Source organism: Larus michahellis, chromosome 8 (genome assembly GCF_964199755.1).
Source record: "Larus michahellis chromosome 8, bLarMic1.1, whole genome shotgun sequence".
NCBI classification, from domain to species: Eukaryota; Metazoa; Chordata; class Aves; order Charadriiformes; family Laridae; genus Larus; species Larus michahellis.
This window is the reverse complement of record NC_133903.1, coordinates 42,684,958-42,707,359: the sequence shown is the minus strand read 5'-3', so window position 1 is coordinate 42,707,359 and position 22,402 is coordinate 42,684,958. Positions and strand designations below refer to the sequence as shown.

The 22,402-nt window shown below is 38.4% G+C and overlaps 1 protein-coding gene across 7 annotated transcripts in view; it reads left to right on the top strand.

Annotated features, from left to right (window-relative positions):
• The window catches only part of ADGRL2 (adhesion G protein-coupled receptor L2), a 392,373-nt gene that overhangs the window by 55,520 nt on the left and 314,451 nt on the right, over nt 1-22,402 (top strand). For 3 of the 7 annotated variants that reach the window (XM_074598825.1, XM_074598822.1, XM_074598823.1), the window contains exon 2: nt 19,767-19,827. The gene's annotated coding sequence lies outside the window, so the exon portion shown is untranslated. Of the gene's footprint in view, nt 1-19,766; nt 19,945-22,402 lie in introns of all 7 variants that reach the window. The other 4 variants (XM_074598819.1, XM_074598807.1, XM_074598820.1 and 1 more) reach the window with 2 other exon arrangements.

Genomic DNA, 22,402 nt, shown 5'->3' with positions numbered 1-22,402 from the left:
ACTGCATTAAATGGTAAATCATTAAATATAAGCTGAGTAAAAGTACTGTGGTGTGCTGGCCTGCCTAAATCACCAGCATCTGTGTCCTCACATGCAAAGAGTTGCTCTTTAAAATAATGCAGTGACAGAAGGGCCACACAAAAAACTCACTCAAATAGCATTTTTCTTTTTAGGGTTTCAGCCAGTGACTGATGATCAGCGTATACTCAGCTGAAGAACTGATAAAACAATGTTTTGTTAAAATTCCCAATGTGTGTGCATGTGTGTGAATAGACACATATATATATATATATATCTCAAATATATAGAAATTGGTAATTCTGTTCTTGTTCAGCTTTCTCCCTGTTATGTGATTGTCCTGCCTTAAAATCTATTTAAATTGTATCTGCATGATACCTTAGTTTTCTTGTGAATGCTGCATTTGCAAGTTTTATCTTGCTTTTATGCAGGATGTGAAGACCACAAACAGAAAAACATATGCTATTTGAAAATCAGATCAAATCAGGAAGGATGCTGATGGCCTGAATAAAATTGTTCCAAACTAGACCTTTATTTGTCTGCAAGAATTAGTTTCTATAAAATGTCAGAACAGATTAGCACTGGAAAGCTCCCTATTGTGTGTAGTCTCACAATGCTCAAACAGATCATCTGTGGCTTGTGAATCTTTGCAGCATGAATTTTTTTGCTCAGCTTTGCTGTTTTGTGTATTTGCAGGGTGTTTGTTACTGCTTTTCCCAGTGTTTATGCCGTCAGTCCTTTATCAGTTTGCATTGTTGTATGCTCAAGAATGATATAACAAAAGTAACCATTACCATACAGCTCTCAGTTCAAACTTCTATAACCTCATCCATACCAAAAGCCAGGAAAAACATGAAATGCCCACTCCCTAAGTTAATGATTCTGAAATAAGGCAAAGCCATGTAGGTATGAAAGAAAAAGATTACTCTTACACTTTTTTGCAAGGAAAAATATTGTCTTCTGAGGTAATTTACAACTAGAATTTGTATGAAAACTTTCAGTGTTATGATGTTATTTGTAGGAAGTGTATAACAGGTGGTTCTTGGGGTTTTTGCTCAGAATGCAACTATAACCACTAGTAGTGTTTCACTCATTAATACAGCTTCATGAAACAGTGTGGGATAAACATCTGGGATGAGAGATGCTGCGTGAAATAGTAATGCTATCCAGACTTACAGATACACAGATGCACTGCAGACTTCTCCATAGCGTTAAGTTTACATGTTACAGAAGAGGAGTTCAAAATCCTTCTATAGTTTCTTCCATATCCTTCTCCTTTCTTGATGTAAGATACAGGGCTCTGAAGCTCATACAAAAGAGCCTTTAAATGCAAAAGCCGGTACTGCAAAGAAATGTACTTTTTAAAGTTCACTCTCTTCATACATTAGATAATGAATGCAATGGCACAAAACAGCAAATGGTTATACCTAAAAAGAAAACTTTTCTGGAACATGAGGTAAATACTATTTAAATAAGTGAGGGTATTTAAGGGGATGTGAACCTTATGATAAACACATATATTTCATATTCTTTGATACTTGCTGAGGCATCACAGAAGAGTGCTGTCTTAAAGGCAGAAATTCATGGGAATCGCTGTCTGCACTCTTGGCATGGGTGCATAGTGAAAATAGGATCCAGAGGACTTCTAAGCAGCAAGAAAGAAAATTAACCCTCTGGTATACAGCATTATCACCTCTTTCATTTCTAATGCTCAGACATACAGTTACATATGTGATTGTGCCTGGTCTGAACCATGTATGTTCCCATTGCTCTCTGAGGTTCAAAGGCTTATTAACTGATTAGCACAGATTAGTTGGCCACATCTGACTGTCCTGATCTAGCAAGGATGTTGTCTGACTGTGCAGCCCCAAGAATAAATGAAACAATAGGCACTGCTAACTTAAGATGTCGGCATCAGATTCTCTTGGTAGCTTGCTGTCTCTAGAGGTACAATTTGGGAATTAAATGTTCAATAAATGAAGCTGTCGTACAGGCAAACCATGTAGGTTTTTTATGTTGAAAATAAGTGGCTGTGATCCTATTGATTAATTATAGGCTTAGGTACAGTCTGAGTGCTCCTTTCCCTTAGTGCCTTAACAGTTGAAGGATAACAAAGGAATACAGTATGAAAAGTGATTGAAACTAGCTTATCTCCAGTCATTGCCCTTAAACCTGACAGAGTGAAAAGACAGCAATCTGGAGGTCCTTTAATTAATTCAAAATCTGTAAGCAGGTACATCAGTCAGCAGTATTCTGTAGTAGCTAAACATGGCTAGTGTTAGTGAGTAATTAATTGTGTTTGTGGAAGTTAATTTCTATTAAGATTATTTAAGAGATCTTAATAACTTGCATATCTTCATACAGGACATAATCTACTGCTTAGCTGTAAAAAGTAAGTCCTGCTTCTGACTGTACCCTCACACTGTCATGGCATGATTCTGCTATTATTTCCAGTGCTAAATCTAAGTTTAGGCATGAAGAATTAGATCATACTTCCTAATTTGGGTTTCCCTTTCATCACATTAGAAGGTGTGTTTTGCTTACCTAAATACTTTGTTAAATATCTCCTGGTTGTTCAGCAAGGACTGTTGACAAAGCGATGTAGCCCTTACATTTTCTTTCATCACTATTAGGGTATAAATTAAGTTGTAAATCACATCGTTCTTAACAACATTAAAAAAATAGGCCTCATAGTGAAGGGCATCATCAAGCATTTGTGCAATTAAACACATCAGCTATGTTTATAGTGATAGTCTCTGAGCATCCTGTATTTAGAATGAGTTGTGCTGGAAACAGTATGAGAAAAATGTAGCCACCACTCCTAGGTCAGGACAGAATACCAGTACCCGCCATTCCCAAGAAGTCTTTCTTAATCCCTATGATTAAGTACATGAATTTATCCACCTCTTCTCTCTCCATCTCTTATCTCTCATTTGTTTTTGTATCAGGAACCTCAGTGACTGGGATTGAACCTTGGGAAGCAAGAATTTTTGTCCCCTATGTGGGACACATATAGGAATTGTCACAGTCCCTCCATAATAAACAATTATTATAAAGCTGTTTGAAAACAAACAAAAACTCAAGCAAGCACAAAGGCAGTTTTGTCTTCCATTGCACAAGCTGACGCTTCTAATTTGACTCTAACTATACAAAAAATGCAATAGCAGTAAGCTTTAAAAACTTTATTGAAGATAAAACGCTAAGCAGCCTTTACTACCTGAAAAGCTCAAAGATACTGTGTATCTTTTAGCTGTTTTCCTTTCTTTTTAAAGAAGTTGTGCTAATCAATTTCTTTTCAAAGCACTCTAGTTCCTAGCAGTTTCCTAAAACTGGAGAGAAATTGCTGTTCTTTGTAAGCTAAATCAATCTCTGAAGAGCCTTATAAGAATAAAATAGCTTAAGGATGAAACAGCAGTAAGAAAGGAGATCCATCTACCAATTTATCAGTCTATCTATTTTCTAGCCATATCTATCTATAATGGTTAAAAGTTTTAAAGGACACTAAATTTAAGTATTTTATATTGCTTTTCATAAGGGCAGTTCAATTTATCTCTATTCCTTTGGAAAGATGAATATTGTCACTGCACGTTGTAAGCTTGTGTTGGCTAAAAGGAGTCAGGGGCATGACAGCATTTATAGAAGGCATGAGCTCAAATGTCAGTAGAGCATCCAAAAATGGATGAAGCATCACCCAGCCACTGCCATCTGTTGAGTGTTTCATGACAGCTGTATCTCCTGACCGGAGCTGGTGCAGATAATCATGAAAGGCACAGAGGAAGCGTACACCAGTTATACAGAGAGAGGGGAGGAGGGGGAATTCCACCTTTAACATTGTTTTTAATTGCATCATAATGATTTTTTAACAGTCACCATGGTATGTAGCTTAGACTCTGGCCTGATTTGAAGCAAACAATAAACTACACTGCAGCTGAAAAGCAATTGAAAATTCCTCTGCAAGAAGGTTTTGTCCAGGCTAAGTATTTAATAGTGTTTCTCCCAGAGACTTTGCCCTAAAGATACTCCTGCCATAATAAAAAAAAAATAATAAAACTGCCTCAACTATTGTGTGTCAACAAGACTATCAAAGCACATATTCTAGTTATTGACTTACTAATGTGAGTGTGGGGGTTGTAAATGTTCTGTCTCTTAAAGAGGTGGGAACTTCTGGCCATCAAAATTGAGGTACTAACACTATAAGGTGCACTTTAACTTAATGCCAGCTAAAATATTAAATGACTGTGGCATAGAGTAAAATCATTCTAGTTTTTCTATGATTTTCCCTAGCGTATGGATCTGCTTTCTCCCCCAAGGCATACAAAACTGCCATCTGACTTTATTGTTTCTGATACAACCTCTCATAAGCTGGGGAGCCTTCTAGATGAACTGGCAACCCGGACACAAGTCATGAAATCAATGGCACAGGCAGTAGCGAAGGGTAGGTGTCATTGCAAAGCAAAGTCTTTGATGTGAAAGCCTTCTCTTATCCTCTTATCTAACCCTTGCCTTCCCATAGCCATGTCTCATACTGTTCTGTCACTTCAGAATGTCAGGGTCTCTGTTATTACAGCTCTAGGTTATCCAGCAGATGTTGCTGTAAACTGGTACAGCATGAACAATGGGAGTTTAGTTCATCCTTTTGATAATGCTAATAAAGCGTACTGCTTGGGAAATAGAATTACTTAAAGGTATGTCACTTATGAACATATCCAAAGTTAAGAGCTGACATTTTGGTACAAGTTCAGATAACTTTACAAGTCTGTAAGTTTACAGATGAATTTAGGTAACTTTAGATAAACTTTAGCTCCTAATTTATCTAAGATGATAGTAATTCAGCTATTATAACATAGGGGGTTTAGATCTTCATGATTTAAAAGCAGATTATGAAATGACAATCATAGCATAATGAATGCAAAGAGATATGCCTGAGTCTGCAGGTAGTCTGAGATTATTCAGTAAGTCAGTGGTTTGCTGATATGGTTGTGGCTCAACAGATTTTTACTCTTTTTCTTTTGTAAGAGCAAGGGAGGTTATGACTGCTGCCATGTAGCTCAACAGGGTCCTCAATATCTCTGAAGAAATCATCCCTCCTAAAGCCAGATAACAGTTGTCCATGTAATCTATCCAAAACCAAAATTGTCTTGAGGACGTACAAGCCAAAGGTCACTTGTAGGACTGGTTCCTCTGTTATCAATCCCAGAAAGATGTCAGGCTGTAGTATGGCTGTAATATCCTTTGGGGCAGCATTGTTTGTTTTTTACATCCATTCAAACACTAATAAGATGAGGAAATGCATAATTAATAATAGTATGAGCAGGGGTGCCAAAGGCCATGACTTGCCTTCGTGATGCATTGTGTGACATATCTGAACTGCTCTGCTAGTTCAAACGCCTTACACAATGTTAATCTTATCTGCCAGCAAGCCTCTGTTACTATTTGAATTAGGAGTGGGAAGGAGTAATTTCTGAGATGTGTGTGATTCCATAGTGTTGGGTTACAATTAGGAAAAAATGAAATTTCAGACATGTATAAAACATACATTAAAGCAGTACAGGTTTAAAATATCAGTTCTGCTTCTAGGTCAGTGGGAGGCTCTGGTTTACTGCTACATTAGCTTTTACAAAATTGTTTGGCATTTATATCTTTTTATTTTACAAGTTTACTCTGAAAGAAGCTAGTGAAACAAAACATAAGTCTGCCCTCCCCCTGAAAGTCACTTTTATGTTTCTCCTTTTTTTAACATGGCAAAGTGGTTGTAAAATGTACTCTTGATTCTTAAATAAAACAGCATGTAAGTAGGATAGGTATGGGAAGTGGGCCCCTTTCTCGAGGTTTTATAGACCGCACAGGACCTCAAACAGGAACACTGATGCTAAATGTAGATTTTTATATTTTTTTAAGGATTTGCACAAGGTGCTTCATATTACTAGGAGACAGAAAAGAAAGAAAGAAAGCAGATATTTCTAAGAAACTGTTAAGTCAAGGACAACTATTTCTTAATAATCAAGATGGCAAAATTAAGTTCAGTTGTAATAGAATTCAGGCAGAAATGGGTGATTTCAGAATAGCTATTCAGATTCCTGTGAAACTTAACAGGGAACTGGATTGCCACTATAAGAAGAATAGGACAGACCATATAATTCGACATCTGGGATCCAGGAAGACCCCCAGTCGAGGGTACTATTGAAATTCAAAACCAAAAAAGAAGTGTGTGAGGGGGAACCCTGAAACAGCCGCAATTGTGATGCCTGCCTTGTTTATGATTAAGGCTGATTAAAAATGCAAAAACTACATTTCATTGTAAAAAACAGTGAACTGGAAGAGGGGAAAGAAAAGGCTTTACGATTCAATTTTGTAATTTTTAAATCCTAGGATTAAATGTGGAAAGGAATAGAGCTGCAGCATTTTGGGGATTGGGTTTTTTGTTTAAGACTGCAATTGTGTGCGCTCTTTTTTTCCAAGGTAAGCGAATGTTAAGTACACCGAGATACTATTGCTCCGTGCTTCCATGCTAATAAGGCGTGCTTCCCACAGTGTGTGACAGAAAGGATGAATACCATGCAGTGCTAATGGTTAATTTGTAGTGGCATGTGTGTTCCTTGAATGTTTGTGAAGTTTCATGATTCACCATCGCACAATTGAATCGCTCCTTTTTTTAAGATATAGTGATATGTAATGAGATGAAGCAATGCTGACAGGGTTTTTGAAAGATACATTGTCCTCCACAGCCTATTCACTTGATAATAATAATAATAAATAGCCCTTAAATTTGTTAATTTCTCACGATTTGGGGGACAGAGTTGAGTCCTCATCAAATAATTTAAGTATTGACCATGGTTTAAAATGTTAATTACTGTGGAATCTGTCAGAGATAGCATCAAACTGCAGTGATGCTAATCTATGTCATGGATTTGAAACTCCTTTGGGAAGCACATATTTAGACTTACTGCTGAGTGAACATGACTGCTAGGATTACAGAGGCCGTGGACAGTGAAGAAAAGCAGTAATGCTCCTTCTGACTAGAAAGTAAACAATAGGGTGATTGTCTGCTTACACTTTGGGGCTAAACAGCCCAACTGCTGAGAAGCTCTAGGTAAAAAACTGCTATCAGCAAGGAGTCTTGATGTTTTCTTCATGGAGCTAGATGTTGTCAAGGATTCAGCTGAGCCACCCTAGTGAGTGTGCAGGAAGCAAAACAGGATATTCTTGTATAGGCCCTGTTTTGTGTAATTATGCAACACTTGAACTCTTGTGTATATTCCAGAATGGGTAACACACCTCTAAAAGGAACAGGGAGCCATCAGCAGCAACTAGTGCATGAAATATTCTTATGAAAAGTGCTCTTGATTGAAATCAGTGTGTTTACATTTTCAGTTATCTTTGGTAAGGATTGCTCCACCTTACTGCACCCTCAAAATTAAGAAATTATTTTCACCCGGTTTCATTTCCTGTGTTTGTTTCTTTTAACAAGCAATCTAAATAATTTCAGCTGTCTCTTAAAAAGGAACAATAAGGAAAATGATCAGGGAAATGTCACTTCATCAAATATCCTCAGATATTTCTCAGAGATATGCTGGATTTGATGAAATACAGACAAATTCCCTGAGAAGCAGCTGAGGATCTTGCTCCATTTTAGCAGAGGCTTCTCTGGTGCCTGGTGATGCCCAGATTTGCACTGGGGAGCCTGGATACCCATCAAATCCTGGCATGTGCACCTAGCTTTTTGGGCCCACTAGGTTCCTACATGTAATACCAGGAGCCAGAAAACACTGGAAGCTCTGGCTGTGTGTGTATGTGCACGCACCATGTTAACTTTTGAATAATGTCTGTTTTTAATTGCCTGAATCCTGCCATGTCCTGTTTGTACCATGGAGAATAATGAGACTACTCCTATGAGTAAGAATCAGGATTAAATATCAGAAACTAAGTTTTGTTTTCAGCAAAGCCTTTTTTTGTGTGTGCGTGGGTGTCTAACAATAATGTTGTAATGCAAAGTAATGGACATCTTTTTGTGGTCTGTGAATTATAGCACAAGCTCAGATTTTTCCATCCCATTATAAGAACATTCAAGGAAAAATCTGTCCCTCCCAGAAACAGAAGATAACAAAACCAGATCCTTTATTTAAGTAATGTTAGCAATGTCATGAAAACAGGAAAAGTCTAACTAAACTTTATACGCAAACCCAAATTGTACTGTGAGGGGAAGCTGAAGCAGCGTCAACCAAGTTGCAAGAGTGTAAATTAAGGTAGGATACGGCAAATGATTTGTAATTTTTTTTCTGTTCTTGGTCTTCAGTCTAGCCGATGCCTGATAGCCTGCCTTAATCTGTGCTCAGTACAGCGTCAGTCTATAGTGTGGAAGTCAGAGGGAAACTCGGCTTTAGTTCTCATATCTTGCTTGGGTTAGCAGTTTGCACAGGGGGCTATAACCTACCCTTTTGCATCATTTTTATTAATTTATGAGGAGAATGGCACTGCATTTAACATTTGCATTTAATTAAACGAAATGGGTAATAGTAGAATGAGCAGAACAGACACAAAACACGAATGTCTGTCTGCTCCATAGTTCCAGGAATGTTTTAAGGGTGACATTTCATAGGACTATTAAGCAGCCTTACTTACTTCTCAGTGTTTTTTAAAAACAAACAAAATATCTGCAGAAGAAAAAAAAGTATTCTTTTTTTAATTTAGAGAGTGTAATATTTTTTTACTGGGGTGTCAGACAAGTGCTGGTTTCAGCACAGGGGAAGAAGTAAGACCACATGGCTGGGAACAAAGCAGGGGAGTGAGGCTGCTTCCCCAGTCAACAGCGGCAAGCTGTCAGACTGGCTCAATTGTGTGAAATCTCAACCTAAAAGAGGATTTAAGTAAGAAATGTCTATTTTGTTTTACTGTGGTTTTAGCTTAAAAAGTAACAGTTTCATTAAATTGAGAAAACAGAAGAATTTTTAAAATAGTGTTTTGCAGATCCTCCAGCAAAGGTATGCATAAGCAGTCTTTTCATGGTAAAAGAGTGAGGCTGTTATTTTTTTTTTAATTGAATTTCGTTTCCCCCCCCCTTCATAATATGCTTTTTGTGCAATTTTTTTCTCTTCCATATTTGTCCTTTCTGTACTCTTCTTTTGGATTTTGTTTGGTTTTCCTCCTTTTCTATACATGATTAAGATTCAGGCAATTCCTTCATATTTTGTATTCCCTGCACTTTCACTGTAGTCATCAACTCTCAATATCTTAGTGCAAACTTTGTAGTATTTCAGGATTTTGTATTTCTTTATGTTCTTGCCCCTAGATTCATGTTATTTTATGACCCTTTCACTGAGTCTTGACTTCTTGTTTCTTTGATATTTTTTAAAGAAAAGTAAGCTCAAAAATGCTTAGGTGGTATGACCAAGAAAGACAAAAAAAAATAAAAGAAATATAAATGCAAAATTTTTTTCTGCCATAGTTTTAAAGTAGTCTCATCATTCTTAAAAGCCTGGCACATCATTTTTGAGTGCTTTAGTTGCCATCTTCTAGGTTTCAGCAGCGCATTACTTTGAGGAGTTTTGGACTTCAAACGTGGATGAGAATAGTTGGGGGTGTCACAGTCTCTGCCAATTTACTGCAGGGGCGTAATTGCAAGGCTTCTGAACAAAATTGTAATTTGTTTTCAATAAAGCACAGCAGTCTGAGATACAGTGTGGGTAACAGTGAAGTCTGTACACTCCTAAGTTTTTAAAAGCTTAAAAAATGCTTACCCTTCCCCCCCCCCCCCTTCCCGAAGGTCTCTGGAAGAACTATCCTGGTTTGTATCCTACTCTTAAAGGCACTGTCACTTCTTGGGGTGTCTATTCACTATCCCCAGTGTCGCTTCTACGTCAGCAGCCGTCCCAGAGCATTACCACTGCAGGTTCCCACCAGTAGGTGTGGTGGACAAAGTACTTTCAAAAGGTTAATCAGCAGCGTTCATTAATAACTAGGTAACAGTATCCAGCCTGCAGGCTACTGGCTGTTGGCAAATCACTCACATGGTGCAAAGCTTGTAGTTTTTGTTCAACTGGTTGAGTGCCTTGTTGCCAGGCTTCCTGCTGGAGGAGGAGTTTGGCAGGACCACTGGGGCGAGTTGTGCAATGGCATTCATTGAACAGCTTTGCTGCTGGCACCTCAGGGACCTCCTCAGGCTTGGTGTCTCCATGCTGAACTCACTCGGTATTTTAAGCAGGAATTCGGTATTTTAAGCAAGACCAGGCCTTCCTAAGGAATCCTGATTAGCCCTTGGAGTGCTTCCACTTGTGCTGGTGTCCAGCCTTGCTAGACTGAAATACAGGAAAATTTACTTGATTGTTGATAGTCTTTTGATACTTTCCAATGGCTCCCTTTCATGTGATTAGAAACAAGGATAAACCCTCCTACGACTCACTGAGAAAGACATGTAGAAGAGATCAGCTTACAAAGGTACAAAAAAATCTACAGTATGCAGTTCTGCAGCAGCACAGCAAGTCTCCCTGTTAACAGTGTTACTGTCACGTACATATGGGTGAATGAAGCAACACGAAGGTGCACTAAAGTGAGGGCTTTGCGTCAGGCTAATCACTGGGTAGCCCAAATAAGGTGCCCAGCCTGGGTTAATGGCTGAGATTGTGTCCTATAACATTGCTGAGTAATGTACTTCTCAGACAGAAGTTTGTACTGTAGACTTGGCCTCAGGTTTAACTGTTTTAATATCTCAGTAAAAAGGTGCCAGTTCTTCATATATCTTTGTATATTCATTGCATTTTCTAGGGTAGACAAAACATTAATTTTCTAGCTGGATTCTATATTAAGATGAAAAACAAAACAAACAAACAAAGAAAATCGCAAACTTCCTGTCTTTGTTTGGAAGATAACAAACCACCTCAACAACAACAAAGAACAGAACTCTTTTTTGAGGCCACGTAATTACAAAAATAATATTTGAATTAGCTCTTAGGATTTTTAGCCTTAGTGTATCAAACTGATATTTGTCAAATAGGCTTATGGCTTACTCCGAGTGATTTTAGCAACTCCAGTGGGGCTAGTTATGGTGTGAATTATTACTCAGTGTGAGTAAGGAGATCAGAATTAAGCCCAGATACGGTCAGAAGGAAAGAGGGTTTTGTCTGATTTGTCTATGATAGATCTGCTCTGCTACTAACTCCCTAGTCTTTCATTTAGTTTCTTTTTAGAGACTTTTGTTAAGACTTCCAAGGAGTCCTGAGAGGACAATTGAACTTTTATGGGTTTTTTGCAGAAGCAGGGAGAAACAATCAAGTTGCTGGTTTTCTGGTAGTGTTGATTTATTTTCTCTTCATCCTGCAAGTATTTCTTCATGAAATTTATTTAAAAAAAAAAAAAAGAAACCAAACAACCAAGTAATATAAATGGGGCTTTGAGGTTAATCTGCAGATAAGGATTTCCCAAGTATACAACATTATGATCAGCCCTTAGAGCAGGGAGGGTTATAGCTTCTGTTTTCCAGGAGAACGGATTTCCTTCTGAGCTTGTCCCTGTTCAGAAAGGCTTAGTAACTAAAGAAATCAGATGTTTTCTCACAAGATGCTACAAAAAAATGAAACAAAGCGGTTTAGACTCTAAAGTTAGTGGTCCGCTTGCTGTGCTCTGTGCTGCAAAATGACTCATCTGACTACCTGAAGGCTTCCCCTCAGGCGGCCTCAGGGTGCAGCGTCCCCTTTGCGCAGGGGAAGGAGCCTGGCCAAGCCCCAGCTGCCCCCGGCTGCACCTCTGGGTGAGCCCCTGGGACCAGCATACAGCAGGCTGGGGCCTTCCTAACTCACCCCGCTCTCAGAGGAAGCCCCAGTTCTGGCTATGGGAATAGCTTTGTTTTGCCAGGAACTCTCTCTTACTCTCTCGCCCTTTTATAGTGCTTGTATTAAGCAGCTACAGCAAACCAGGGGATCTGTGTGTGTGCTGCTATATGGCCAAAAGAATTTACGGCCTTTGGAGCTGATGGGACTAAGTTTGCTCAGGATCATGCCCTTAGTTAGCGTCCTGCAGCAAAAAGGCCTAGAGTTTAGTAAGGAAACTCTCTCAGGGATTTATAGTATTGATGACTGTAACCAAGGCTGGCAGCCCTTGGATCTTACAGCTCTCTCTGGGCCTAATCAAAGGCCATTGACGTAAACTAAAACATTTGACTTCAGAGAGCTGTGGATCAAACTCTGCGTCTACACTGACTGAGTTTGCCCTCCCCTCAGACACAACCTCACTTTAAATTCTTTTCTTCTGACAGGCCTGTAGCCTCATTCCTCTCTCTTAAGCTGGGAGGGCATTTCACGGCTCTCTAAGATGCCCAGAAGTGACTTTTCCCTTCTCACGGTGCAGTTTCACATTATACCTAATTCAGTGTAACTGCTGGCTGACACCAAAAGTCCCATCCCTGTTTCCCTGATATCAGGTTTAGAGATCATATGTTCTTGGCAGATGACTTGACAGAAAATTAACCCAATCCAATGTACCCCTTGCCTGCAAAAGGAGCCACTGTCCTTTCAGCAGTTTTCCACATTTGCCATGGATTAGTGTAATGTGACTCTGTGCCATGAGTCTCAAGAACTCTGCCAGGGGCGTTACATAAAAGCAAAGTTAATTTGGATTAAGGCAGAGAACACAGACAACAAAAACATTAAGAAGAATTTGAATGAAAATGATATGAAAAGTATTATTACCAGCATACAAGGCCTGGTCCAGAAGTATTAATTAGATACTGATCCAACAGTAATGGTTAAGATGGATATTACAAGTGTGAAAACTATACTTAATGTATGTTATTATACTTACTATTATTCTCCTCTTTCTTTTTTTTTTTCTCAGCCCAGTTAGCTGTCAGTCAATCTTTAGCATCTTATTGAAAGGAGCTTGTTCTTGATTTTCAGCCAAGTGTTCCTGGGCCACTGCAGATATAATGGCACAGCAAACAGGGGAATGTCTCTCCATTCTTTCCTCTTTCTCCTACAGATCTCAGTGTTTCCTTTCAAGCCCAATTGTTCAGTCTTCGTTAGCAAGCTGTCTTTTACTGCATTCGTTTTTCCAGACATTGATGCATAAATAACTTCAGATTTACATGATTACCCTAATTTTTTTCTTCACTTCAGATATAAACTCATTTTCATTTCTTTCTTCTAATTTAGGTGGTGTAAATGTCATCTACTCACATATTATTCCCATTTCAAAGTATACCCTTGAACCTCACTTAAAGGCTTGAACTCTTTTTACTTTGGGTATGCATGTTTTGAAAATAAAAACTCATAAAAGGACTACAATATCTATTATTAACTTCCAACTTTCAGTACTTTCAACATGTCTTCCTACTCCTATTGGGAGTCTAAGCAAATGTTCTCAGTTTCCCTTGACACAGTAATGAGGAATTCTCCCTATGTGTCCTCTCTTCTCCATGGTTTGAAAATTAAAGCTATGTCTTGAGCTATAAGATGTGCAGCATATCTTTCTGAAAGATAAAGTTCATATCAGATTCAAGCTACCCAGCTGTTTTAGAGCTCTGCTTTTATGTCAGGTTTTTGGATTTCATGAGGTTGGAAGCAGACTTGCATGTGAAAATTCATAGTAATTGTATGTTTTAGTGATACTCATTAGCAGAGGTGTTATTCTTTATTTTTCAGACTGATACTATTTAAATTTTTATTAATTTGGGAATATGTTCAAATTCTTATTGCAAAATCATTCAGAAAAAATAGGAAGTTACTTAGAACACGTTGAAGAACAGTTAATTTTTAAAGTTGGAGGTGGAACAATTACCCCTATGCAGCTCATGAGCATTCTTACTGAAATATGTTCTGCTTTCTGTCAGTGAAATGTCTTACATTTGATGGATAGTTTTCCAGTGGTTGCTTGTTCTGCTCTGATGTAAATTAAATGTGAGATGTTGTAAGTTAAGTCATGTAGGTTTTGTCACTCTGAGCAAAGGAGCTGCTAGTGCCTTCATGAAAAGATACGCAGGTGATGAGAGATAACTGTGGTTTCCAAAATCACCAAGAACCAAGCAGGTATTTTATTTAGTATACCTTTTTCACTTTTTATCTTCTATGCCAACTGTGACCGGCACAAGTCCTCCCACTTTCATCAGGGAAGCTAGAGGTTTAGATTGTATGCTGTGCAACATAGCATCTTATTCAAGTAAATGGAAAAATATATTGGAAAGTTTTCTGGTTAATTGGTTGGAAGAAGCTGAGGTCCTTCCACTCAGATCCTTTGGCAAATTGCAGTTACATGATTTTTGTGCAGTGATGGCTCTGAAGTTGTCAAGTTAGCGGTAAAATATGTAACACGAGTGAGAAAAGCTACCAACTCGCATGACAAACAGACTTTTCATCATTCTTCCTTGAGAGTTAGTTATTCCTTTATCTTACTTAATGAAGTAAATCTACTACAAATAAGGATTTTCTAGCAATATACTCTTTAAAAATTATATTGGATGACTTAAGAGATCAGAGAATCTCTAGCTGGTGTATGAAGGTGGGGGAAATGTAAAAATATTTCCTTATTCTTTTATAATTCTGCTTCTGGAAATTGCTGTATCAAAACAATAATCCCGTTGCTTACTTTTCCAGCTGGGACTTCCACAAAGAAAAAAGTCCAGGGAAACACCAAGGCTGGAAAGGACAGGATGAGAAACACATGCTTTGCAGAGGGTCTTCTGTATCTTCTTTCTTTTCCATTGTCATGCTCAGTGACTCTGTCCCTACAGGATGAAGTACAGGAATGTCTTTATACAGAAATGGAGTCCCCCAAAGACTGAATTTTGTGTGTACCATCAGAGAAGAAAATTACGTAGGGCTGACTTCAGGTTTAAGCACAATAGGCCCAGCAGCACTTTCACCATTCAGCTCCAGATTGGAATTAGGATGTTTAACTCTCTTAACCTTTTGTTGTCTCAAGCTCTCTGTCAAGGCCCTAGCCTTTCTCTCTCCTCTCTTTCCTGTTGATGTCTTTTCTCAGAAATTGGGAGATGCAAATGAGTGAACAGATGCTGTTGCAGAGGAGAAACAAGAAGATGGGGCTGGGGAGGGGAGGAGGCCTGTGCTTTTCAGGAGGAAAACATCTATGAAAGGGGAAGAAGTGGAGGAAAGAACTGCATGTTTTGAGGGTTTTGAGAAAGACGTCTTCTACTGGTAAAATGAAGAAGATAGGGGAGAGATGTCTCCGTATATAGCCCCCGAAGCCCCTTGCATTTCCCTAGGATGCCTTTACTCAGTTTGGCCCAATCATGCCATGTGCGCATAGTGATCCTTCCAAGATCACAGCGCCTCAAAAATACCTGTTGTCCTGCCATGCCAACACCATGCACTCGAATTTTTGGCTACATCACTGGGGAAAAACTTGAACTGGGGATTTCTCTGTCGCATGCAAAGTAGGCCAAAACATGCCATCTCATAAAATCCCAAAACACCTCTATCAAAGTATAGAGACTTTTATATTCTGTGGGCTATGGCCCTGGCCTGGGAAACTTATGACCTAGGTTCAGCTTTATATTCTGCCAAATTCCAGTGAAAACTTTGGTCGGAATAGAGCATACCCAGCAGACTACATTGGGTCTCAAAACAATCACTTTAATACTATTTTGTTTTTTGCAAATCTTTGAAATGCTTTTTATGATCTCAAAGCAGGGCAACAAGAAGTTTCAAAACCACAGTGTTGATGCAAAAAGGATCTTCTGTCTTCCCATCAGTTCTAATTACGTGGCTCCTCTCAAAACGTGGCTTCTCAGAAGCCATGTTAGTGGCTAAAGACATGGAAACTAAGTTTCCCAAACAGCCATTTCTATGGCTGAAGAACTGAGATTCACTTGCAGTAATTTCCACTTGATTCCAACTATCCCCTGCCGTATAAATACAGAAAGGAGGTATCTTGCATGCTAAAAGCTTTTCTATATCTCCTTATTTACAGGGATATGGAATTAGTGTAACACTTGCCTTTCTCAGAAATAAAAACTTAAACTAGAAGATTTGCAAATTGCCTTGACTTTTCTCATTTTTATATGAAAGAATTCTTAGGACTCATTCTGTGAGTGTGAATTTCAATGTTAAGTGCAGCTGAGAACACATTATGAGGCTTCCCAGGGTATTTTGCTCTCCTTACCTGATTCCACTGGGTCTTTTGAATCCACATATTGCCTTCATAGCTTCTAAAAATCCTTCCTTTGAACATTTGCTTTGGGTTTCCTTTTTCATTTAATATACTAAAGTTGTTTTTTTTAATTACTGTTATGTCAGCGTGTACAATCAGTGAACAAAAAAGCCCTATCAATTTCTCCTTTCTATTTGCAATTTGATTCTGAGATGGTTGTTCCCAAAGCTGCTCTGAACTTTCTCCCTTAAGACAAACAAAATTTTCTCTTCAGCTATGGAAAAGAGCGGTGCTCTCTTACCCAAAATGAAACCATACTGGGAGGAATACTGCCTTGTATTCAGAACACTGCACTTCATCATCTTAAGAGACAGGCATCCAGTCTCTCTTCCAGCTTCTATTCTAAAAAGATGAGCTTTAGGATTTAGTCACGGGGCTGGATTTCCTATTGTCCTAAACCCTGCATAGTCCTTCACATGAGTACAAGATGGGTATAAAATGTTACCATATCAGAATGGTTGTACCGTATTGGTGTGAATATAAGGTGAGGCTATAAAAGACTGGGGGAGGGGGCCAGAATCCTACTTGCTGTATATCTGGATTGAACATGTGGCCTGTAGCCATCTCTTCTGTTCTGCATTTCCTCTGCCACACCCCCATCAGCACTGAATTTTTAGGCAGGAGGAGGTAGGAAAATAAAAATGAGTCTTGCACTCAGAAGGACACCAGGTCTAATGCTTCTTTGCTGGGGATCAACGTGTCAGGCAAGTGATCAGCAAGGCAGGTAGGCTCTGGGCTTTGTGTGGGGCATACTTGATATGGGGAGGGTGGCAGTGGAGCAGTGCCCTAACATTTACCTTCTGTAACAGAAATTGTCTCTCCCTCCCTTTTCAAAGTGAGGGAGATTTCCCCTTCTAACTAACGCAAAGGGTGCAGGCAGTACAAGGAAAAGTGCAACTTTTAAAGGGAAAGATGGTCTTCAGTTTCTAGATGAATGAACACAATACAATCATTGTGTTCTATTTCTTAAAGACCTGTTCACGTATGTTTTTTAAAAAAGCAATGGTGTATCAACAGAATAACATAAGCATAATCTTTAGCAAATTCTAAAGCTGTTATGTTTAAGCTGCAGACATACACATCTGAATCTCACTGTCTTTTAGTGAAATGGACTACACTTTCCTCCACTGTATGAATGGATAAAGAATATTGTGCCTTCCCTTTGTTATTAAATCTTGCCTAAAACTGTAAAATAATACACTGAAATAAGTTATATGTATTCTCGAATCATTAAAAAAAAAAAATCCGTGCAAAAGTAACTGTCCTCTGTGGGCCTGTAAGTTTAATACTGACGTGATTCTTTTATACAACCAGTTCAAGATAAAGATACATAAAAGAAAATAGCTCCTCTTCTGTGTTGCAGATATTTGAAAAATATAATTTTAAAATAACTGCAACTTTTAATCCTTAAGGAAATTTCTTTCTAACATGATACTGTTTTAAGCATTTAGACTTTTAATTAAACCAAAATATTAAGGAAAGCTGTTGAACCCTAACCTTTCCTGTCTCCCCACACTTTGAAAAGAGACCATTTCTAAATAAGTGACCATTGCCAACCTGAGCCAGAGGGCAGCATTCACCACCTTATGGTACACTGCAATGTCTGATGAATCTCAGCTATTTTTTAACTCATCTTTCTCCGTACAATACCAATAAATGTATTTAAAAAATGGATTGCCTCATATGGCCTATTGCAGAATTGTTACATGAATAAATGACATTGCCATTAGCCTTCAGTTATAAATACATTTGAATTTTAAACTGAACATATGCTACTTCTCTACTTGAAACTAGCAGCTTTTTCTTCCAAAAACCATGCCACAGACCCAGGCGTGCTGTAATAATCTTAGTTAGCATCGAGGATGTCAAAAGATGATGGTATCAATATCTCAATTTGATCCATTAGATACAGATATTAAAGAAGTTTCTTACTTGAGGCTGCACAGCAATCAAAACTGATACAAGAATAGAGCTCCTGTGTCTTAGCCATGAACTTGATTTAGTTTCTCGATTACTACTCTGGGTATCAATTCCAAAATAAGCTTTTATTCATATGTTTGTTTTTTGCTGCAAAGCTATTATTCTCTTTTTCTCTCCTTCAATAATGTTAAAGATCTTCTGTCTCAGCTTAGAATCAAATTCTTGTAGCCAATTAGGCTGGAGAATTCTTTGAGTACTCAGTTATTAATAACTCCAATTTCACGCACCCCTCCCCCATAACCCTTACGTAATCATTTCTTCTAATAAAATATTTTTTTTATCAGATCAGAAATGTATGAAAGAATGGAAAACATTTCTTGGCTCCCAGACACATGCAAATCACTTCATCATTTATTAATTCTTATTATTTAAGACAGAACAACAGATAAGATAAACATGTTTAAAAAAAAATATAAAAAAAAATTAGTAATGAAGCACTTGTCAGCTTCATTTGGCAAAGAATAAGTCTGGGGCTGTTATCAAACACTAGGAGCAAGTAGAGGAGAAAGTAAGAGAGGGAGGTGGATCGAAAGATTATGTAGGGATGGGGGGATACTGTGCTCTCAGTTAAGCCTGTGGAACAATGAGCTTAGCTGCCAAGCCAAATCCTGAAGTAACTTCACTGAATCCAGTGGAAATTTGCTTGCTTGCATTAGCTGGAAATATAACATTCTCTGTGCTGCTCTCAAAAGAACATTTCCAGATTTGGACGAGGGTAGCTGAAAGTAAGGCTTGACCAGAATTTCATAGATGATGATGAGAGAGCTTTCATTGTGTTTTGTTTCACAGCAAGTGATGAGGGAGTTTTAAATCTGCACTGGATGAGATCACTTTGAACCCATTTGCAGTGGACTATTGGCCACCACTTTGAAATTTAAGAGAAACCAAATATATTTCAGGAGGTTTATTTCAACCACAGCTAGAAAACAATGGTGTCCCACAGCAAACTGAGTGCCTGCTCCTTTTAAAGGAGCACATGCCACTTCAAGAAAAAAAGCATGAAAGGAAGCAGCGGCGTGCAAATCAAAATAACCCTTTTGTCTTTCTTGCTGGATCCATGCTTGGGGAAGAATAGACTGTAGGGGAAGAATTCAGACCTGTCTTTATTCAGTCTCCAAAGGCAACTGCTTTCCCTCTGGATGAGAAATAAATTCAGTTTTAATGGTGGTGGCAGCCTTCTTCTGAATGACCTTAATTTTCATGATCAATACAGGCAGGTGGCAACAATGCTCTCTTCAAATAACTAATTGTTGAAGATTAAGAATTGATTGGTTTGGGTTTAGTTTGGTTTTGTGCTGCTTTTTTTTTTTTATTTTTTTTATTAACCCTGTTCCACTGCTACATGGGATTCAGCAGTATTTCACCTGCTCTCAGCCACCAAACTGAGCTCCTGGATTCATTTGGCCATCTTTTCCTTCCTTCTTCTGTCTGCAACACCATTCTGGCACTCCTCAAGTCCCCCACATCCTTCCCTTTGTTAGGAAAATATAGATTCATTTCTGGCCAGGAATGTGATTGAATTTATCATGTTTTGCTTTTTTAATGCTTGTAATACTTGTACTTTAAACCCACTAATATTTTGCGCTTGTTTGGTTTTTGTTTTGTGCTTCCTGCAGGTAACAGCACTCTAGGGACATCACTTCACCTGAAGCTGGGCGCAATGAGACCTAATCTTGGGTAAGAGACCCATAAGGGATTGGAGGTCCTACTGTGACAGACTTAATTTGGCTTCTTCTTCATCATTGTTCTGTTTTATCCATTCCTTAAAGCATTTATGATCAAGTTAAGGTGAAGGTAAGGCCCCTCTAAATTTTGCATGTGCATTTATCCCCTAGATGAATTAACTCTATCTTTGGCAGTTTTCACCACTGTTATTCAATGCAATGCTGCCTGTCAACCCTCTGAGCCTGCAAGCTAGCTCAGGACCCAGGCTGAGATCCCAACATAGCAGCATGACACGCTGCCACTTAAGCACTTAATTATACATAAGGAGACAACGATCCACATTGTACCCTTTACAAAAGAGCCACAAGGAAAAATAAAGTCCCACTGCCTTGACAGCCAAAGGGATCTTTGCCAGCACCAGGTGGTGGGAAGCATGAGGCAAGTGAGAGGGGTGACTCCTGGCACTGCTTGTGCAGCCACGGTGACAATTAAAAAAAAAAAAAAATGCTGCTTTTGAGAGAGAGGCCAGTAGCATTTGGTGTTTGGTGTCAAGGGGCTGAAAAGGGTGCCATGTGAGGCTGAAAAGCCTTGCAGGGGCTCCTAATGAACCATTTTCTGTGCTCCCCCTCCTCCTTGGATGATTGTACTTAGCTGGCTACTGTGCTCTTGTGTCCAGGTTTTGCCAACTGGTTATCTTCCTGCTTGCATCTGTTTATTCTGTATTCACCTCTCTGTCTGGAAGGGTGCAACCGAATATCAATGAAGCTATTGGGATTTTTTTGTCTGATTCAGCTAATCTCTCCTGGAATTCTACCAGTGGTCTAATTTAATTACCTTGTTTCAAATACAGTTTTAGTGGGAAATGCAGAGGAAAATTAACATGAAATTCAACTATATACATATACTGTGCTTGTTTTACATCTTCTGTGATATGTGTACCCAGCTCCCCTTTTCTAGGAATAATGGACAATCTCTAAGTCATTGTCAGGGACAACTGGGCAGCAAGTGAGTTTGGCGGTACGTGTAGGGCTTGCAGGCTTTATGAAGTTTAATAGCTTCATGTAAGCTACAGTAGTAATTGCCTTCCTTTGAATACTAGTAACATCATGCTGTAACTTCATCTTTAAAGATTTTTGTGTTCTCCTAGTAGAAGAAAACCTGTCTTTATATAAGTTTATTTGGAGAATCAAAGTATGTTATATAAATTAATTTTGTGCTAGGTAGGTAAATGGTGTGGCTGAAAATGAATTGCTAGAATGTTTAGAGTGGTTGAAAATCTATATTCTGTGTAGCACTGCCTAGTTTAAAAGGTTGAGGCATTGTGATTTGCACTTCTGTGTCTCTGGTTCAAATTTATAGGAGAATAATAGCTACACATTTGATGGCATATCTATAGTGGGACGCTGAAGTCATGCTGCAAGGTTTAAGGCAGTAATAGACAAGTGTCACTTTAAAATAAAAGGTAAGTAATCAGTGAGGTTAGTCCTTTCCAAGATTTTGTTGTAGGTTATGTGGTGAAATCTCATATTTTTAAACTGTGTAACAAAACATCATTTGAAACAAGTATCTGTCTTCAGGAAAATGTGTCTATTATGTGTTTAAAGAGAATTTTACTTTATATTGCGTGAAAGCTAGATGGAAATGGTGTATTTGCTTACACATTCTTATGGTCATTGAAGAGATTTTACCTAATTCTTCTCTTATAAAAGAAAAAAGTATGACAAAGAAAGATGTTAAGCAGATGACTGGGATCCAAAGGACAGATAATGCAGGCTCCAACTGCGTTTATAATAGTTCACTTCTGTAAGTGAAATATGTTCTCTATTTAGAAAAAGAATTGAGAATATGAAAGATGTTGTGTCAGTGATTCTTCAGATTTTCATTCTGTCGATCAGAGTAGAAGAGAAAGTCTTTCCATACACCTAGCTCCCTTTTTCAGATTCCCAGTCTCAGTACTTTGTGTGTTTCATGGAGAGGCTGTATACAATTATGCCTTGCTAGTAAAACAAGATAAAATAATATAATCCCATTCCATTGTCACAGAGATAAAGCATATGATAACTTATTGTTTTAGCTGATCAGCAGGGTGGCCTAGTACAATGATTTCCTGTCTTCTGGCTTTGGTTTATCTTCTAGTTCCTGAGAGACACAACAAAGAAAAAAAATAATAATAATAACAGTAGTGGTTTTGCTTTCACCTTAAGTGAGTATTGCAATAGCAGAGTCTTGTGACGGAAAGGACAATGATTGTGTGTACTACCTGAACATCAATGGCATCACACGCTGTAGCGTGGCTCTGTGTTGAAATGTTGGACTTGTGTGATAATAATTGTACAGGATAATAAAAACACATTCAATATGCAACTACCGCTAGCCTGGGTATAATTGGTACCATACCTAAAGATTTCCCTTCCTAAATTAGGCCTACTCTAAGTACTAAACATAAAGTTTCTTCCCTAAACAACGCACAGTTTTAATATTTTCATTCTTGGAATGTGCCATTCTGGACTATACTTGTCAATTATTGCAAAGATTTCTACAAATGGGACAAAGGTTCTCAATCTCATCTACAAAACTTTATCTATCC